Here is a 14493-nt window from a genome sequence, read left to right on the forward strand (position 1 = left end):
AGGTGGACATTTAACAAAATAGGAGACTTCCTACATTTACTGATGAAAAGACCAGGGCTAAATAGAAATTTTGGGCATCAAACAGGAGGCTCAAGAAACACATCAAAAGGTTAAAAAAATGGTTAAAGAAAAAAAATGCTATCCAATAAGATGAAACTGACTATATTCCTACCAGGGAGAAAGATTCTAATAAATCTCAAGAATTGTAATTCTATTGGTGAGTATATACTTAGCCAGAAGTGATGGTCATTTATGACTTTTCTGTGACTCAGATAGAATGATTTAAAAACAATACCTCCCTAAAAGGGGGGACTGTAAGGAAATGGGAGGATAGATGAATGGGGCAAATCTCATTACATTAAGAGGTAGAAAAGACTTATTACAATAGATGGGAAGAAGGGAGGAGGTGAGAAACATTTGAATCTTCCTCTCATCAGACATGGCTTAAAGTTAACTTTCATACAATCTGTTAAATTAAGAAATTTAGGGGCGTCTAGGTGGCATAGTGGATAGAGCACCGGCCCTGGAGTGAGGTGTACCTTAGTTCAACTCCAGCCTCAGACATTTAATAATTACCTAGCTGTGTGGCTTTGGACAAGCCAGTTAGCCACATTGTCTTGTAAAAAAACCTTAAAAAATAAATATATTAAGAAACTTATCTTACCTTTTAAATATTAAAAGGAGAAAAATGGATTGGGGCATGGGCAGGGGGAGATAAAAAGGGAACTAACAGAAGGAAGGGGAGGAAGAATGGGAAAGGGAAAGGGGAAAGAAAGGGGAGAGGGGTGATTATAGAAGGGCAAACACACTGAAGGTGATGGTATTCAGAAACAAAATACTGGGGAATATGGATAAAATGAAAAAAGGGGGGAAATGCAGACAGAGGGAAGATAGAATGGAGGGCAATAAAGAGTTAGTAATTATAATTTTGAATGTGAATGGAATGAACTCTCCCTTAAAACATAAGTGAATAATAGAGTGGATTAAAAACCAGATTCCTCCAATAGGCTGCTTATAAGAAACCCATTTGAAGCAGAAAGAGATACAGTAAGAGAGAGAGAGAGAGAGAGAGAGAGAGAGAGAGAGAGAGAGAGTAAAAGTAAAAGGTTGGAGCAAAATATAATTTGCTTCAGCTGAAGTAAAATAAAACAGAGGTAGCAATCCTTATCTCAGACAAAGCAGCAGCAAAAATAGATAGCCTGAAAAGAGATAAGGAAGAGGGCAGCTAGGTGGTACAGTGGATAGAGCACCAGCCGTGGAATCAGGAGTACCTGAGTTCAAATCTGGCTTCAGACCCTTAAAAATTACCTAGCTTTGTGGCCTTGGGCAAGCCACTTAACCGCATTTGCCTTTCACCCCCCCCCCCCCCCAAAAGAAAAGAGATAAGGAAGGAAACTATATCCTCCTTAAAAGTACCATAGACAGTAATGTAATTTCAATACTAAATATGTATGCATCCAATGGTACAGCATCCAAATTCTCAGAGGAGAAGTTGAAAGAACTACAGAAGACATAAACGGCACAACTCTACTAGTGGGAATGTAGGACTTCCAGCAAGCTGGCGGAGAGAAGACAGGCACAGTTCTAAAGTCTCCTGATCTCTTCCCCATCACATGAAACAAACCTCTTAAAAGAAATCTGACCCACAAAACCCAGAAAGAAAAACCAGAGAAAGAAGAGCTACCCTGGGATGTGTCTCTGGAAGCAGCTTTGGCCAAATTCGGGCAGGTGAGTCTGGGCTCAGAGGGAGGATCAGCCCCGATCAGCCAGATTAACAGTTGAATTGAAACCAGGAGTTGGAGGGCCCAAGAGCCGGACCTGCTGTATCAGAGATGGGGCTGGATGACAGGGGCTTGGGTCGGCAGGGGAGCAGAGGTGCTGGTGTTGTTGCTGTCCCCCTGGAGTTTGGGGACGGGGTGGGGAGAGACTTCTGGTGCAGGAGAGCTGCGGACACCATCCCTGGGCTCCTCTAGTCTGAGGAACTCTGAGTCCCATTACAGGTCAGACCTCTTCCCAGAGCAAACAAATGCAAACTACTTCTGCCTCAGGCCCACATGTGTGAGCAGAAGAACCAGCCCAGCAGAGGAATGACCCCAGGACAAGGTAATGCCCACCATTGACTGAAGGCAAAAGAATTCAATAGCTCCGACTCTTCCCTTCAAGCAAGGTCTCAGCCAATGTCACAGACACTCCAGAGAAAGCAACCAGCACCTCCTACTGCCCAGCCAGAGAAACTGCACTCAGTGAGTAAAGTCTTTAGTGATTCCAAGCCCCGGTGAACCAGCCCCCCACAACAACTCAAGGTCTTAGCAAAAAGAAGGGTCAGCGGAAAGGTGGATCCATAGAAAAATTCCTGGATGGGAAAGACCCTAACTCAGAAAGACCTGGAACTTCTGAGGAAAATACAATCTAGTCTCCAGCACAGAAAGACATCCTTGAAGAAATAAGGAAGGAGCTTAAAACTTTGGGAGAGAAAATTAATACCTTGCAATGAGAAAACAAAACCTTAGAAAGTACAATTGGACAAATACAAAAGGCGAATAAATCTTTCAGATCAATTGGACAATTACAAAATGAGAATAAATCTCTCACAGTATCAATTGAACCAATACAAAATGAGAATAAATCTCTCAGATCCTCAATTGGACAAATACAAAATGAGAATAATCCTCTCAGATCCTCAAATGGGCAAATGCAAAAAGAAGTTAATTCTCTCAAAACCACAAGTGATCAAATGGAAAGCTCTTTCAAAAGTAGAATTGACCAATTGGAAAAGGAGTTGCAAAAGGTTAATGAAGAAAACTCCTCCCACCAAAAAAGAATGTATTCTACAGAAACTAATGATTCCATGAGACAGCAAGAGTCACTTAAATAAAATCAAAAAAATAGAAAAAATAGAAGCAAATATAAAATACCTCATCAAAAAAACCTCTGACCTCAAGAATAGATTGTGGAGGGGCAACCTGAAAATTATAGGACTTCCTGAAAACATTGAAGAGAAAAAAAACCTGGCCTTAATATTACAGGATATAGTGATGGGAAACTGTCCTGATATTATAGAATCAGGGGGCAAAGTAGTTATTGAAAGAGTACATCGATCCCCTCCAGAAAAAAGATCCTAAAATGAAAACACCAATGAATGTTGTGGCCAAACTCCAGAACTATCAGACAAAAGAGAAAATCCTGCAAGCAGCCAGAAAGAAACAATTTAAATATCAAGGAGCCACAGAAAGGATCACTCAGGACCTGGCTGCATCAACATTAAGGGATCGAAGGGTCTGGAATGAGATATTTAGAAGAGCAAGGGAGCTTGGAATGCAACCAAGAATCTACTTTCCTGCAAAGTTGAGCCTTCTCTTCCAGGGAAAAAGATGGACATTTAATGAACTGGAAGAATTCCAAAAATTTCTGATGAAAAGACCAGAACTAAAAAGAAAATTTGGACATCAAACAGGAGGTTCAAGAGATAAATGAAAAGGTAAAAAGAGGGGGGCAGTAAAAGGAAAAAAATGCAATCCAGTTAGTTGAAACTGGCTGTATCCCAGAATTGGGGGGGGGGGGGATGATTCTCATAAATCTTGAGAATTGTAACTCTAACAGAGAGAATATTCCTAGCCAGAAATGATGGACATTCATGACCTATCCTTGAGACTGCTATCTAATGGCATGTAACTGGTTCTAACCACACTTGGGAGAAAGACTCTAATAACTCTGAGGAATTTTGACTCTATTCGATAGAATATACTGAACTAGAAGGGACAGACACTCAGAATTTTCTATGACTTAGAATGACCTAAAAAAACACTACATCCTTTAAAAGGGGGACAGGAAAGAGACTGGAGGAGAGAGGGTATTGAATGTGGTAAATCTCATTACACTAAGAGGTACAAAAAACCTATGGTAATAGAGGGGAAGAAAGGAGCAGAGGAGAAACACCGGAATCTTCTTCTCCTCAGACTTGGCTTAAAGTCAACCTACACGTACTCAGTTAACTTATAAAACATCTAACCTTTCATGTATTAAAAGGGGAAAAGGGGAGGGGGGTGGAGAAAGGGAAGTGGAGTGGGGGAAAAAGGGGGGAAATAACAAAAGAAAGGGAAGGGAAAAGGGGAAAGGGGAAAGAAACGGGAGGGTGTGATATAGGAGAGCAAACACTGAAAGGGGTGGTATTCAAAAACAAAATACTGGGGAATATGGATGGGGGGAGGGGAAAAATACAAACAGAGGGAAGACAGCATGGAGGGCAATAAAGAATTAGTAATCATAACCTTGAATGTGAATGGGATGAACTCTCCCTTAAAACATAAGCAAATAGCAGAATGTATTACAAACCAGAATCCTACAATATTTTGCTTACAAGAAACTCATTTGAAGCAGAGAGATACATATAGAGTAAAGGTAAAAAGTTGGAGCAAATTATATTTTGCTTCAACTGAAGTAAAAAAACAGGGGTAGCAATCCTTATTTCTGACAAAGCAGCAGCAAAAATAGATAGCATTAAAAGAGATAAGGAAGGAAACTTTATCCTCCTAAAAGGTATCATAGACAATAAAGTCATTTCAATATTGAATATATATGCATCCAGTGGGACAGAACCCAAATTCTTAAAAGAGAAGCTGAAGAACTACAGGAAGACATAGACCGCAAAACTCTACTACCTCAACATCCCACTCTGAGATCTAGATAAATCGAATCATAAAATAAAGAAGAAAGAAGTTAAGGAGGTAAATATATTGTTAGAAAAATTTGATATGGTAGACTTATGGAGGCAACTGAATGGGGATAGAAAGGAATATACCTTTTTCTCTACAGTACATGGAACTTATACAAAAATTGACCATGTACTAGGACATAAAAACCTAATGATCAACTGCAGAAAGGCAGAAATAGTGAATACATCTTTCTCAGATCACAATGCAATAAAAGTCTTATGCAATACTGGGCCAAGGAGATAGAGACCCAGAACAAATTGTAAACTGAATAACCTCATTTTTAAAAATGAGTGGACTGAAAAACAAATTATAGAAAGAATTAGACATATTATCCTAGTTAATGATAATAGTGAAACAACATACCAAAACCTATGAGATTCATTCAAAGCGACTCTCAGGGGAATATTATAGCTCTAAATGCTTACATGAATAAATTGGAGAAAAAGGAAACCAATGATCTAAACATGCAACTACAAAAATTAAAGAAATAACAAATCAAAAATCCCCAATGAAATATCAAATTAGAAATTCTAAAAATTAAAGAAAAATTAATAAAATCGAAAGCAAAAAACTATTGAATCAATAAATAAAACCAAAAGTTGGTACTATGAAAAAACCAAAAAAATTAATAAACCTCTGGTCAATTTCATTTAAAAAAAGAAAGAAGAAAACCAAATTGCTAGTATCCTAAATGAAAAAAGTGAACTCACCACCAATGAGGAGGAAATTAAAGTAATAATTTGAAATTATTTTGCTTAACTCTTTGCCAATAAATTTGATAATCTAAGTGAAATGGATGAATATTTATAAAATACAAATTGCCCAGGTTAAATAAAGAAGAGATTAAATACCCAAACAACACTATCTCAGAAAAAGAAATTCAACAAGCCATTATTGAACTCCCTAAAAAAAATCTCCAAGGCCTGATGGATTCACAAGTGAATTCTACCAAACATTTAAGGAATAATTGGTTCCAATCCTATATAAACTCTTTGGAAAAATAGGGAAAGATGTAACTCTGCCTAACTCTTTCTATGAAACCAATATGGTGCTGTTACCTAAACCAGGAAGAGTTAAAAACAGAGAAAGAAAATTATAGACCTATTTCCCTGATGAACATAGATGCAAAAATCCAAAATAAAATCTTGCCAGAATGATTACAACAAGTCATCACTAGGATAATACATTATGATCAAGTAAGATTTATTCCAGGAATGCAAGGTTGGTTCAATATTAGGAAAACTGTTAGTATACTCAATTATATCAATAACAAACCTATCAGAAACCATATGATCCTATCAATAGATTCTGAGAAAGCTTTTGACAAAATACAGCATCCATTCCTACTAAAAACACTAGAGAGTGTAGTAATGAATGGACTTTTCCTTAAAATAATTAGCAGTATCTATTTGAATCCATCAACAAGCTTTATATTCAATGGGGAGAGGCTAGAGGCATTCCCAATAAGATCAGGGGTGAAACAAGGGTGCCCATTATCACCACTACTATTCAATATTGTATTAGAAATGTTAGCATCAGCAATTAGAGAAGAAAAAGAAATTGAAGGAATTAGAATTGGGAAGGAAGAGACAAAACTCTCACTCTTTGCAAATGACATGTTGGTCTACCTAGAGAATCCCAAGAAATTATCCAAAAAACTACTGGAAACAATTAGCAATTTTAGCAAAGTTTCATGTTATAAAATAAACCCTCATAAATCCTCAACTTTTCTATATATGTCTAGCAAGAAACAGCAGGAAGAGCTAGAAAGATAAATCCCATTCAAAGTAACCTCAGACAATATAAAATATTCGGGAGTCTATTTGCCAAGACAGACTCAGAATCTTTTTAGAAACAGTTATAAAACACTTCTCACACAAATTAAATCAGATTTAAATAACTGGGCAAATATCAACTGCTCATGGCTAGGCAGAGCTAAAATAATAAAAATGACAATTCTACCAAAACTAAACTATCTATTTAGTGCCCTACCAATCAAAATTCCAAAAAATTCCTTTTACCAGTTAGAAAAAATTCTAAGTAAATTCATATGGAGAAATAAATAATCAAGAATTGCCAGCAGCTTAATTTAAAAAAAAGTTCAAATGAAGGTGGCTTAGCCCTACCTGATCTAAAATTATATTATAAAGCATCAGTCATCAAAACTGTTTGGTATTGGCTAAGAAATAGAGTGGTGGACCAGTGGAATAGACTAGGTGTAAAAGCAGGAGATGATTATAGTAATCTACTTTTTGATAAACCCAAAGAGTCCAGCCATTGGGATAAAAACTCCCTCTTTGATAAAAATTGCTGGGATAATTGGAAGTTAGTATGGAAGAAACTTAGATTAGACCAACACCTCACACCCTTTACCAAGATAAGATCCAAATGGTTAAAGGACATAGACATAAAAAACAATACTATAAGCAAATTAGAAGATCAAGGAATAGTCTACCTGTCAGATCTATGGAAAGGGGAGCAGTTTATGACTAAAGAAGAGTTGTAGAACATCCTCAAAAACCAATTAGATGATTTCAATTACATTCAATTAAAAAGCTTTTGCACAGATAAAACCAATGCAAACAAGATCAAAAGAAATGTAGTAAATTGGGAAACAATATTTACAATTAATTATTCTGACAAAGAACTCATTTCTAAAACATACAGAGAGCTGAGTCATATTTTTAAAACAAAAAGGCATTCCCCAATTGACAAATGGTCAAAGGATATGCAAAGGCAATTTACAGATGAGGAGACCAAAGCAATCCATAGCCATATGAAAAAATGCTCTAAATCATCAATTATTAGAGAAATGCAAATTAAAGCTTCTCTGAGGTACAACCTCACACCTCTCAGATTGGCCACTTTGACCAGGAAGGATAATGATCATTGTTGGAAGGGTTGTCAGAAATCTGGGACACTACTACACTGTTGGTGGAACTGTGAACTCATCCAACCCTTCTGGAGAGCTATTTGGAAATATGCCCAAAGGGCAACAACAGTGTGCATATCCTTTGACCCAGCAATACTACTACTGGGTCTATACACTGAAGAAAAGATGAAAAAGGGTTAAAAGCATTACTTGTACAAAAATATTTATAGCAGCCCTGTTTGTGGTGTCAAAGATTGGAAATCAAGTAAATGTCCTTCAATTGAGGAATGGCTTAGCAAACTGTGGTATATGTATGTCATGGAACACTATTGTTCTATTAGAAACCAGGAGGGACAGGATTTCAGGGAAGCCTGGAGGGATTTGCATGAACTGATGCTGAGTCAGATGAGCATAACCAGAAAAACACTATACACCCTAGCAGGAACATGGGAATGATGTTCAACCTTGAAGTACTTGCTCATTCCATCAGTGCAACAATTGGGAACAATATTGGGCTGTCTGCAAAGGAAAGTGCCATCTGTATCCAGATAAGGAGCTGTGGAGTTTGAACAAAGTGCAAGGACTATTTCCTTTAATTTAGAAAAAAAAACCAGATATCTTATTGTCTGATCTTGTTACGTCTTAGACTTCTCTTCTCTTCTTTAAGTATATGATTTCTCTCTCATCACACCCAATTTGGAACAAGATACAACATGGAAACAAAGTAAAGACTGACAGAGTACTTTCCATGGGAGGGGTGGGGGGGATGGAAGCAAGAGTGGGGGGAAAATTGTAAAACCCAAATAATATCTGTAATAAAAATAAATTAAAAAAAACTCTACTAGTGGAGATTAACCTCCTACTCTCAGATTTAGACAAATCTAATCATAAAATAAACAAGAAGGGAGTTAAGCAGGTAAATAGATTGATAGAAAACCTAGATATGATAGATTTATGGAGGAAATTCAATGTGGCTAGAGAGTAATATACTTAGTTTTTCTGCAGTCCATGCCACTTACACAAAATTTGACCATGTTCTAGGGCATAAAAACCTAATATTCAATTGCAGAGAAACGGAGATAGTGAATATGTCTTTCTCATATCATAATGAATTGGAGGCTGCTCGAACGAGTTTAGTGTGAGAAGTCACTTATGGCCAAAACAATAATACAAGAAAAATCATATGCAATATTGGGCCAGGGAGAAACAGACACAAAACTAATTGGAAGCTAAATAACCTAATTTTTAAAGAATGAGTCGATCAAACAACAAATTTTAGAAAAGATCAATTATTTCATTGTAAATGAAGACAATAATGAACCAATATACAAGAGCCTATGGGCTTCACTCAAGGTGGCTGTCACTGGATATTTTAAATCTTTAAATGTTTCATGAATAAATTAGAGAAAGAGGAAATCAATAAACTAGATATGCAACTACAAATCTTAGAGAAAGAAAAATTAATTATATTTAGAAAAATATTAGTTGCCTATGTTAAATGAAATCCTCTTAAGTTAAATTAAATATCTAAATAACCCTATCTCAGAAAAAGAATTTCAGCAAGCCATTATCAAACTTCCTAAGAAAAAATCTCCAGGGTCAAATGTATTCACAAGTGAATTCTATTAAATATTTAAGGAACAATTGGTTTCAATACTATAAAAACTCTTTAGAAAAATAGGTGAAGATGGAATGCTGGCTAACTCTATAATACCAATATGTTGCTGACCCTTAAACTATGAAGAATTAAAATAGAGAAAAGAAAATTACAGTCCTTTCTCCCTGGTGAATATAGCTGCAAAAATCTTAAATAAAATCTTAGCAAAATGATTACAACAAGTTATCACTAGGATAGTACACTATGACCAAGTTAGGATTTATCCCAGTTATGCAGTGGTGATTCAATGTTAGGAAAACTGTTAATATAAATAATTTTATCATTAACAAATCTATCAGAAATCATATGGTCATATCAATAATAAATGCTGATCAACTTTTTGATAAAATATAGCATCCATTCCTACTAAAAATTCTAAAGAATCTAGGAATAAATTGATTGTTGCTTAAAATAATAAGCAGTATCTATCTGAAACCATCAACAAGCATCACATGCAATGGGGATAGGCTAGAGGTAGTCTCGTTAAGAACAGGGGTGAAACAAGGATGCCCATTATCATTAATATTACACAATATTGCATTAGAAATGTTAGTTTCAGCAATAAGAGAAGAAAAAGAAATTGAAGGAATTAGAATTCAGAAGAAAAAGACAAAACTCTCAGTCTTTGCAGATGACATGATGGTATACCTAGAGAATACCAAAAAATCAGCTAAGCAATACTAAAAATAATTAGTAACCTTAGTAAAGTCACAGGATATAAAAGAAACTCTCATAAATCCTCAACATTTCTATATATGACTAGCAAGATACAGCAGAAAGAACTAGAAAAAGAAATCCCTTTCAAATTAACCTCAGACAAAATAAAATACCTGGAAGTATACCTGCAAGGCAGACTCAAAACCTTTTTGAAAACAATTACAAAACACTTCTCACAAGAATTAAATAAGATTTGAATAATTGGGCAAACATCAACTGCTCATGGATAGGTTGAGATAATAGAATAAAAATGACAATTCTATTAAAACTAAACCACTTGTTTAGTGCCCTACCATTCAAAATTCCAAAAAAAAAAAATTAATGAATTAGAAAAAGTTGTAATTAGGTTCATATAGAGAAATAAAAAAGTCAAGAATTTCCAAGGATTCAATGAAAACAGGAGTGCAAAAGAAGGTGGTTTAGCCTTACAAGATATAAAATTATATTATAAAGCATCAGTCATCAAAACTGTCTGGTATTGGCTAAGAAATAGAGTGAGTGGATCAGTGGAATAGACTAGGTGCAGTAGCAGGAAATGATTATAGCAATCTGCTGTTTGATAAACCCAAAGAGTCCAGCTATTAGGATAAAAACTCTCTCTTCGATTAAAAACTACTGGAAAAATTGGAAATTAGTATGGAAGAAACTTGGATTAGACCAACACTTCACACCCTGTTCCAAGATAAGATCAAAATGGATACAGGATTTAAACATAAAAAACAATATTATAAGCAAACTGTATATCAAGGAGTAGTATACCAGGCAGATCTTTGGAAAGGGAAGCAGTTTATCACCAAGAAAAATGATGGAGAACATCATTGAAAAACAACTAGATAATTTTGATTATATTAAATTAAAAAGTGTTTACATAGACACAACCACTATAACCAAGATCAAAAGAAGTGTAGTAAACTGAGAAACAATTTTTACAACTAGTATTTCTGACAAAGGAATCATTTCTAAAATATACAGAGGACTGAGACAAATTTTCAAAAAACAAGCCATTCTCCTATTGACAAATGGTCAAAGGATATGCAAAGGAAATTTACACCTGAGGAAATCAAAGGGATCCATAGTCATATGAAAAATTTCTCTAAAAAATTATTGTTTAGAAAATTACAAACTAAAGCATCTCTGGGGTACCTCCTCACAACTCTATGACAGGCCATTATGACCAGAAAGGATTATAATCAATGTTGGACGAGATGTGGGAAATCTGGGACCCTAATACATTGTTGGTGGAACTGTGAACTCATCCAACCTTTCTGGAGAGCACTTTGGAATTATACCCAAAGGGCAAGAAAAAATGTGCATACCCCTTTATCTAGCAATACCACTACTGGTTCTATACCCTGAAGAGATTACGAACAAGGGTAAAAACATCACCTGTACAAAAATATTCATAGCAGCTCTGTTTGTGGTGGCAATGAATTGGAAATTAAGTGAAGGACCTTCAATTGGGGAATGGCTTAACAAACTGTGGCATATGTATGCCATGTAACAGTATTGTTCTATTAGAAACCACGAGGGATGGGGATTCAGTGAAGCCTGGAAGGATTTGCATGAACTGATGCTGAGTAAGATGTGCAGAACCAGAAAATCATTGCATACCTTAACTGCAACATGGGGGTGATCCACCTTAATGGACTTGCTCATTCCATCAGTGCAACAATCAGGCAATGTTTGGGGATATCTGTGATAGAGAATAGTATCTGTATCCATAGAAAGAATTGTGGACTTTGAACAAAGACCAAAGACTAATACCTTTAATTTTAAAAATCCATTATCTTATTATGTAATTTTGCTATCTCTTATACTTTATTTTATTCCCCTTATGGATATGATATTTCTCTCATCACATTCATTCACCTTAGATCAGTGTATACCATGGAAACAGATGGCCTTCTTTAGGGGGTTTTGGGAGGGAAGCAAGATTGGGGGTAACTGTAAAACTCAACATTAATAAAATATTTCTTAAAAAACAATAAAAGATAAAAAATAAAGTGATCATTATAAACACGTTAAATACCAATAAAATCTACTTTTGGAAGCTGGTGAATTCTATCTTCTCTACATTTCTTTTCATATTTGACTAAGTCTCTTTCAATTTTCAGATTGCTTTTTGCAACTTGAAAAATCATCATAGGTATGAGATGGGTTTTGTTTTTAGAATGCATTTTTAGAATTCTTTTAGAAAGATTAGAAAAAAGGGAGAAGCATCTCTGTAAAGTGGAAGAAAGGCAGACTTTGACCTCAGAAGATCTCGATTCAAATTTTGCTTCTGTTTATGTTTTTGCCTTTGTAACTTTGTGTGATTTATTATTTCTGTAAATCAGTTTCCTCATCTGAATTTTGAGAAGCTGAAATAATTTATTTATAAAGTCATCCTCTCCCACATAACTTTGAAATTTAGAGCTCAGTGACATTAAAAGTTAACAAATCTAACCTGTTCATTTATTTTTAGGTTTTTGCAAGGCAAATGGGGTTAAGTGGCTTGCCCAAGGCCACACAGATAGGTAATTATTAAGTGTCTGAGACCAGATTTGAACCCAGGTACTCCTGACTCCAAGACCAGTGCTTTATCCACTACACCACCTAGTCGCCCCTTAACCTGTTCATTTTATAGATAAAAACTGAGGCTCAGAGACAAGGTCACATAAGAAGCAAATAAGAAAGTCAAGAATTGAATACTAATACCATGAAAAATTCTGCAACTGCTTCCAGTCCTACTTAACACGAGCCAATGTCTTAAGTTTCCTAGGTAAGTTCAGAAAGAACAAAATGTACCACAGTTCACATTTAAACACTGTTCGCTATTCTAAATGATAAAAATATGTAAGGTGGCTTATATGGCCCAATATGTCCTGAATGTAGAACCCAAGATACAATTGAAAAGAAAGTATCAGTGAGGTAAGATGAATTTGGTGATTTGACAAATCAGAGAGGTGAATCCAACTGATTCTGGTAAGATTTTTCTGAACCTCTTTTAATGGCAGTAGTAACCACAAACTGCAGCTGATACCATCAGTTCCTCTGCACACCAGCATCAAGCATCCAAGTATGACTAAGATATAACTTAGCTTAGTTTTGTGATATATATCATGAAATTATGTGGAAAATTTGATAAAATAAAATAAAATGATATTCTGTTCAAATAATAAATTGGAGCTACAAGGAATTGAATTCAAGTTCAGGCTCTAATACTCAGTAGCCATGAAAGCATAAGCAATTCACTTTGCTTCCCTGGACCTCTTTTGTTGTCATGTATAACATGGGTATAATAATATGCATATAGTGAAAAATGTGATTTGTGATGTACAGATAAAGATGTGATTTCAGTAGCCTGGGGATTTCCCCTCCACCAAAGTCACTACCTGACTTTGATTATCCCAGTGGTCTTACCTGTGAACTAGATAACTCTATATAAATGTGTGTCTCAATTATTAAATTACTCCAGACATTCTGTTGAACTGATTACTGAACCTTCTTTATTTCTGTACAACTCATCCATATAAAGAGTGCATTAATTCATGGAAAAGATAAACTTCTTACAAAGTAATCTAATCATATTTATACAAAATGAGAATAAATGTTAAAGAAAAAACCAAAGTAATCTAATCACCTGTTTAGTTCTAGCAACTAAGTATCACTGTGATTGATCTATCTATCTATCTATCTATCTATCTATCTATCTATCTATCTAACTATGAGATAGCTTCGTAATAAACTGAAAACAGCTGGAAGCGAACATCAGAAACATACTGATTCAGGATATTTAGGTAATTAAAATATATAGAGAGTTGCCTTATATTTTATAAAAAATAAAAAAAATAATTTTAAAAATCATTCATTAATTACTATATTCTAGATGCTAAATTATTAGTCCTATTTAGTTCAATTCTGTATTAGGCGTTGTCTATATGAAAATTCCTTGAGGAGATGAAAAGGTATGAGATGTCCAGATCTCATTATCTACTACTATTTCATACACATTTCAACTTTTTCCAGTCTCCTTATTACTTTTCTATGTAGTTCACAACTCAGATGAACAGTTCACTTTTGGATTATGAATTTAAATGAGGTAAGATGACTTTCAATGAGGGTTCTGAATGAAACCTAACTTAGGCCAGTCACCTGCTATTTTATGTTCAGTATTAAATGGAATTAAGCACTTATGCCATTCAGCAGTTAACAGTTGGAGATTTATTTGGCAATAACAAGTGAAGGATATTCAACAGGGAGAGAGTGTAACTTCTTTGACTTAGTAGCATAGCTTTTCACCAGCCAAAACATCAGATTGTTTGGAATTATTCCTGCTGTTTTATACTCTGATGATCAGGATGCTATTAGACAAGCATTATTATCTGGATGTAAGGGAGTCTCAAGGACAAACTCAATATCATTTAAGGAAAAAATTATTCTAAATTTCACAGGTGTAAGGTTTGGATGGGTAGCTAGGTAACTCAGTGCTATTACTGGAGTGAAACATACTAATCTTCCTGAGTTCAAATCTGGCCTTTCTTCTCTTTGGTCTT

This window comes from Macrotis lagotis, chromosome X (genome assembly GCF_037893015.1).
Source record: "Macrotis lagotis isolate mMagLag1 chromosome X, bilby.v1.9.chrom.fasta, whole genome shotgun sequence".
NCBI lineage: Eukaryota > Metazoa > Chordata > Mammalia > Peramelemorphia > Peramelidae > Macrotis > Macrotis lagotis.